We start from the raw sequence: 7,385 nt of genomic DNA, 5'->3' as shown, positions 1-7,385 counted from the left end.
GATGTGTACATGTGGTGATATGTACATGTGGTGATATGTACATGTGGTGATGTGTACATGTGGTGATGTGTGTACATGTGGTGATATGTACATGTGGTGATGTGTGTACATGTGGTGATATGTACATGTGGTGATGTGTGTACATGTGGTGATGTGTACATGTGGTGATATGTGTACATGTGGTGATGTGTACATGTGGTGATGTGTGTACATGTGGTGATGTGTACATGTGGTGATGTGTACATGTGGTGATATGTGTACATGTGGTGATGTGTACATGTGGTGATGTGTACATGTGGTGATGTGTGTACATGTGGTGATGTGTGTACATGTGGTGATGTGTACATGTGGTGATGTGTGTACATGTGGTGATGTATGTACATGTGGTGATATGTGTACATGTGGTGATGTGTGTACATGTGGTGATGTGTGTACATGTGGTGATGTATGTACATGTGGTGATGTGTGTACATGTGGTGATATGTGTACATGTGGTGATGTGTGTAAATGTGGTGATGTATGTACATGTGGTGATGTATGTACATGTGGTGATATGTGTACATGTGGTGATGTGTGTACATGTGGTGATGTGTGTACATGTGGTGATGTGTGTAAATGTGGTGATATGTGTACATGTGGTGATGTGTGTAAATGTGGTGATGTGTGTACATGTGGTGATGTGTGTAAATGTGGTGATGTGCACATGTGGTGATGTGTGTACATGTGGTGATGTGTGTACATGTGGTGATGTGTGTACATGTGGTGATATGTACATGTAGTGATGTGTGTACATGTAGTGATGTGTGTACGTGTGGTGATGTGTGTACATGTGGTGATGTGTGTACATGTAGTGATGTGTGTACATGTAGTGATGTGTGTACGTGTGGTGATATGTACATGTAGTGATGTGTGTACATGTAGTGATGTGTGTACATGTAGTGATGTGTGTACATGTGGTGATGTGTGTACATGTGGTGATATGTACATGTAGTGATGTGTGTACATGTGGTGATGTGTGTACATGTGGTGATGTGTACATGTGGTGATGTGTGCACATGTGGTGATGTGTGTACATGTGGTGATGTGTGTACATGTGGTGATGTGTACATGTGGTGATGTGTGTACATGTGGTGATGTGTGCACATGTGGTGATGTGTGTACATGTGGTGATATGTACATGTAGTGATGTGTGTACATGTGGTGATATGTACATGTAGTGATGTGTGCACATGTGGTGATGTGTGTACATGTGGTGATGTGTGTACATGTGGTGATGTGTACACATGTGGTGATGTGTGTACATGTAGTGATGTGTGTACATGTGGTGATGTGTACATGTGGTGATGTGTGCACATGTGGTGATGTGTGCACATGTGGTGATGTGTGTACATGTGGTGATGTGTACATGTGGTGATGTGTGTACATGTGGTGATGTGTACATGTGGTGATGTGTGTAAATGTGGTGATGTGTGTACGTGTGGTGATGTGTGCACATGTGGTGATGTGTGCACATGTGGTGATGTGTGTACATGTGGTGATGTGTACATGTGGTGATGTGTGTACATGTGGTGATGTGTGTACATGTGGTGATGTGTGTACATGTGGTGATGTGTACATGTGGTGATGTGTGCACATGTGGTGATGTGTGTACATGTGGTGATATGTACATGTAGTGATGTGTGTACATGTGGTGATATGTACATGTAGTGATGTGTGCACATGTGATGTGTGTACATGTGGTGATGTGTGTACATGTGGTGATGTGTACATGTGGTGATGTGTGCACATGTGGTGATGTGTGTACATGTAGTGATGTGTGTACATGTGGTGATGTGTGTACATGTGGTGATATGTACATGTAGTGATGTGTGTACATGTGGTGATATGTACATGTAGTGATGTGTGCACATGTGGTGATGTGTGTACATGTGGTGATGTGTGTACATGTGGTGATGTGTACATGTGGTGATGTGTGCACATGTGGTGATGTGTGCACATGTGGTGATGTGTGTACATGTGGTGATGTGTACATGTGGTGATGTGTGTACATGTGGTGATGTGTGTACATGTGGTGATGTGTACATGTGGTGATGTGTGCACATGTGGTGATGTGTGTACATGTGGTAATGTGTGTACATGTGGTGATGTGTACATGTGGTGATGTGTACATGTGGTGATGTGTGTACATGTGGTGATGTGTGTACATGTGGTGATGTGTACATGTGGTGATGTGTGCACATGTGGTGATGTGTGTACATGTGGTAATGTGTGTACATGTGGTGATGTGTACATGTGGTGATGTGTACATGTGGTGATGTGTGTACATGTGGTGATGTGTGTACATGTGGTGATGTGTGCACATGTGGTGATGTGTGTACATGTGGTAATGTGTGTACATGTGGTGATATGTACATGTAGTGATGTGTGTACATGTGGTGATGTGTACATGTGGTGATGTGTGCACATGTGGTGATGTGTGTACATGTGGTGATATGTACATGTAGTGATGTGTGTACATGTGGTGATATGTACATGTAGTGATGTGTGCACATGTGGTGATGTGTGTACATGTGGTGATGTGTGTACATGTGGTGATGTGTACATGTGGTGATGTGTGCACATGTGGTGATGTGTGCACATGTGGTGATGTGTGTACATGTGGTGATGTGTGTAAATGTGGTGATGTGTGTACATGTGGAGCTCCAGAGGCAGCGCTGCTGTTCTGTCCAGTAAAAACATGAAGCTTCACTTCACATTCAGACAAACTAATGTTGCAGCTGCAACTGTTAGATTTCATCTGTGAGACCAACATTTATCTTCCAGAAGGAATTAAATCGTATATCAAGATGCTGCAGAGACGTTAGAGCCGGCGGTGAATCAGCTGCAGATCAGTTCATGGATCATGTTCTCCCGGGATGACCACATGTTGAGCGGCCGATCATCTCTGGAGTCGGGCCGCCAGCAGCTGAGATGAAACAGATATTATTTAGACATGTTGGGAATCTAAATGTTACTTTCTCTCCTGAAAACATAGTAAAACTTAATAAAGTGACAAGCTAACAGTCCTACAGCGAACATTACAACAGCTTTTACCTTAAATTCTCTGCCATTGCTGCTGCTTGATGCAAAATGCATTCTGGGATACTTGGCTGTCCCAGGCACGGATGCATAAAGAGAACTGGATACGGCGTCGGAGGCGGGGCGCCGTTCATGAAGTTTATAGACTTATAAACAAAGTTCGGGAACCAAAGACCACGCCTTGTACGCATCCCATTTCCACACCACATCCGCTCCTCTCCCCTTTGTCTCTGCTTGCAAGTCCCTCCCACCCGACCCCTCCGCTAACTTTCCTCTCTTCTCTGCTTGAACACAGGAACGGGGGGGCTTCGTACAGATGCCGGATCATCGAGACAGCACCCCCACCCTGAGTCTCGACCCCCTTGTTCCCACTTACCTCCTTCTCCTCTTTCCCGCCTGCTCTTCTTTCTCCCCATCCCTCGACCCTCATCCCCTCGACCCTCACCCCCGCATCCTCACACCCCCGACCCTCTCCCTTCCCCCATCCATCCTTCCCTCTCCAATCATCCCTCTAACTATCCTTCCTCCTTTTCACCCTGCTCTTCCACCACCCTCCCAATAAACCATTAAATCCATATTCTAGAAGGAGTGGTCTTGGTTAGTGAAATTCCTATGAAAGTTGCTCAGTGGCACATGAAGTATAAAATGACCCGGATCTTCTGGGATCATTGGGCCCAAAGAGCGAGCGCACTAGTGGCTTTCGCTGGCCGAGCCGGCTACTTCCTGTTAGCCCTCCGGCTAACTTGAATGGATATAAAACAATTCAATCGTGCGGCTCTTTTAGACTTTTGAAATGTGATCAGACCGAACGGATCAAATTCTGATAGTGAGACGAGTCATATCACGAGGGTTGTGACGTCTCTTTCACATTGTAAGTCTGTGGGAAAAAGTCTTTTTGGGCCCGATAGCGTCATGTGACATAATTACACAGTTTGGCCGCGATGTCAAATTGGCTTCGCAGCCTGACGCCGTTCCTGGGGGCGTGGTCCCAGGTCCACACAGTCAGCTCCCAAAGCATGCTGGGTAAAACGGCTGGAGCAAAGAACACTTTGGGCCACTTGGACTGAACTTGGCTGGATGTGACTTTGGAGTTGGAACAGTAGTCAAGCTGCGACTGACGTTTCACAAGAACACAAGAACAGACAGGAACACAAGAACAGACAGGAACACAAGAACAGTCAGGAACACAAGAACAGACAGGAACACAAGAACACAAGAACAGACAAGAACACAAGAACACAAGAACAGTCAGGAACACAAGAACACAAGAACAGAAACTGAGAAAGTCTGACTGTGTTCTAAAACTGTTTGAATCACCTCTGACCTCTGCTCTCCCGGTTGCTAGGAGACATGGACAGCCAATGGTGGGATGACGGTTCCTGGCATGGCGAGCCTGCACCCACACAGTCAGCGCAGAGCAATGCAGCAGTGATGTCACTGATCCTGACCTTTGACCCCTCAGAGGATCCAGCAGTAAACTCTTCCCTCCTCTGAGAGCTCAGGGTCTGACTCTGTCAGCGTCTTCTTCTTCTCTTGTTGTTTCTGGGGTTGCAGAGCGGCTGGCAGAGCTCTCCTCAGGGGGGGTAAAACTCAGCGCTCAGCCCTCAGAAGACGAGTTTGGGGGTAAAATAGATTAACTTTGATATTGTAATGAGGGTTCAGCGGGATGTAAAGCAGGTCAGCACACCGGAGGATCAAACACAAACAGCGCTGTATGCTAAACAGGAATCTGGATGCCGGCGGGAGGCGTTACAGGACTCCAGCCGGGTTGTTTTTACAGAATTAACTGTTGTCAGGCAGATTTTACACACTGGAATAATTTAGGAGGGAAACTTTTCAATGAGGTGTAAACATGCTAATGTCATGCTAACGCTGCCTCCTCATTAGAGCTGCTTTCAGCTAAGTTTCCTTCAGGCTGTTTGCTAAACGTTTGCTGCTCATGTCGGAGGGAAACATGCTAATGTCGCCTACTTTTTGTTTCCAGGCAGATTATTAAACTGTGAATATTTGTCGAGCAGCATGTGTGAAACTTTTCTGCCCGGTGACCCAGATTCTCTCATGAACAGTCAGAGCGACTTATCACGAGATCAGAAGTGTGTCAGGAAGGTTTTCAGTTTTTAAAATAATGTTCAGAAATAGTTTTGACACTTTTCACTGATCAGAATAAACTTGGACCTTTGAAGAAAAGGCTCGTATGACTTGATGTTTATTACATCAGGATCAGAGCAAGTCTCTTCTTCACACTGTGGTTGTTCTTTTAACTCATAATGAATCCTTCGTTATGAATCCCTGATGCACCGAGACGTTTTAAATTAAGATGGAGAATGTAAATGTGGTTTCTAGGAGGCTGAGTTCCTTGTTTTGTGTTGACTTCAGCAAAGAACTTAAATACAAAGTGAAGAGAAGTCAGAAGTTAATATTACACACATCGGTGCTCTCATCTGAAGTTTCAAACACGTTTTGGGCTCTAAAAGCAGAACCAACATCGACTATAATCAATATATTTCTCTGCTCCTCAGGCTGATCTACAACGTGAGTGTGATGTGTCGGTCGTGGCTCGTCGTGATGAAGATACAGAGAATCTGTGGTGTTTTGTTCACTTCCTGCTCAGACAGACACAGTCAGCTGTGGACTAGCTGGTGAACACAGTGGAGCCTCGATATGTGCGAGCAGGTACAGCTTCAGTGTGAAACAGTGTTGAAATATTTATTTATTTCTTTGTGTGACCTCAGTGTTTGTGTGCACAATTTATTTTGATATTTTCAGTTTTTTTGGTTCACCAGGGATGATGCACATTGACATCTTCCACACAATCAATATCTTATTGACTCTTTTTTTTTTTTGAGCTCAAACTAAAGTTCCCAACAATAAATAAATAATGAACCGACCCAAATAACAGTGTAAACTCTGATAACTTTATATTTTACTCACTGTTTCCACCATATAAATCATAATTTATAGGGAAATGACAGAAGAAGAAGTAAAATAAAGAAGATCTTCAGACCTCAGAGTTGAGAAACAGTTTTAAATGAAAGAAGACTGAAGGAGCCTTTAAGGGCTTCTCAGCTCCAGTTAGAAGCTTTGAAGACGTTGTGCGGCGAGGGTTAATGATCGCTGATGGCTGCTTTAATATCACATTAACATCCTTCAAAGCAACATTTCATCTTCTTATTTCCCGGCAGGCAGACCTGCAGCGACTCCGAGAAGATGGTTCCTACTTTTAGATTTAGGAGAAAGAACGTTTTAAATGAGAAGATTATTGTCTGATTGTTCCTGTGGACAAAGAACTGAAAGAAACAGTTTTGATTGGTGGAGATTTATTTTGTTCCAAGAATTTGTTCAAACTTTCTTTTACTTTTTGTTTCTCTTTTGGTGTTTTTGTATCAGAGATTTGTGGGTTAAATTAAGGACGAATTAAAAAAAAATAATCTGTGATGTCCAAGAAATTGAAGCTAATTTAAACTAAGAAGTCGTTGCCATGGTGACAGCATCATCATGATAATGCAGCATCTACTGTATTTATTATGGCCGTCTGTTTCCATCAGCTGCCCAGTACATAAACCTGCCCATACACCTGCTCCCAGTTCCCCATCAGCTGCCCAGTACATAAACCTGCCCGCACACCTGCTCCCAGTTCCCCATCAGCTGCCCAGTACATAAACCTGCCCGCACACCTGCTCCCAGTTCCCCATCAGCTGCCCAGTACGTAAACCTGCCCGCACACCTGCTCCCAGTTCCCCATCAGCTGCCCAGTACGTAAACCTGCCCGTACACCTGCTCCCAGTTCCCCATCAGCTGCCCAGTACGTAAACCTGCCCGCACACCTGCTCCCAGTCCCCCATCAGCTGCCCAGTACGTAAACCTGCCCGTACACCTGCTCCCAGTCCCCCATCAGCTGCCCAGTACGTAAACCTGCCCGTACACCTGCTCCCAGTTCCCCATCAGCTGCCCAGTACATAAACCTGCCCGCACACCTGCTCCCAGTTCCCCATCAGCTGCCCAGTACATAAACCTGCCCGCACACCTGCTCCCAGTTCCCCATCAGCTGCCCAGTACGTAAACCTGCCCACACACCTGCTCCCAGTCCCCCATCAGCTGCCCAGTACGTAAACCTGCCCACACACCTGCTCCCAGTCTCCCATCAGCTGCCCAGTACAGATGTGTTAGTACACGTCTTTCTTTTCTCTTTTCTTTGTATCTTGTTTTTCTTTCTTTGTTCTCTTAATTTCTTTCGTTTTGTCCTTTTCGTTCTTGGTCTTGTTTGTTTGTTTATTTGTTTGTTTGTTTGTTTGTCATTTTTCTTTCTT

Source organism: Thunnus maccoyii, chromosome 15 (assembly GCF_910596095.1).
Source record: "Thunnus maccoyii chromosome 15, fThuMac1.1, whole genome shotgun sequence".
Taxonomy (NCBI): Eukaryota; Metazoa; Chordata; class Actinopteri; order Scombriformes; family Scombridae; genus Thunnus; species Thunnus maccoyii.
Note: the sequence above shows the minus strand (reverse complement) of the source record.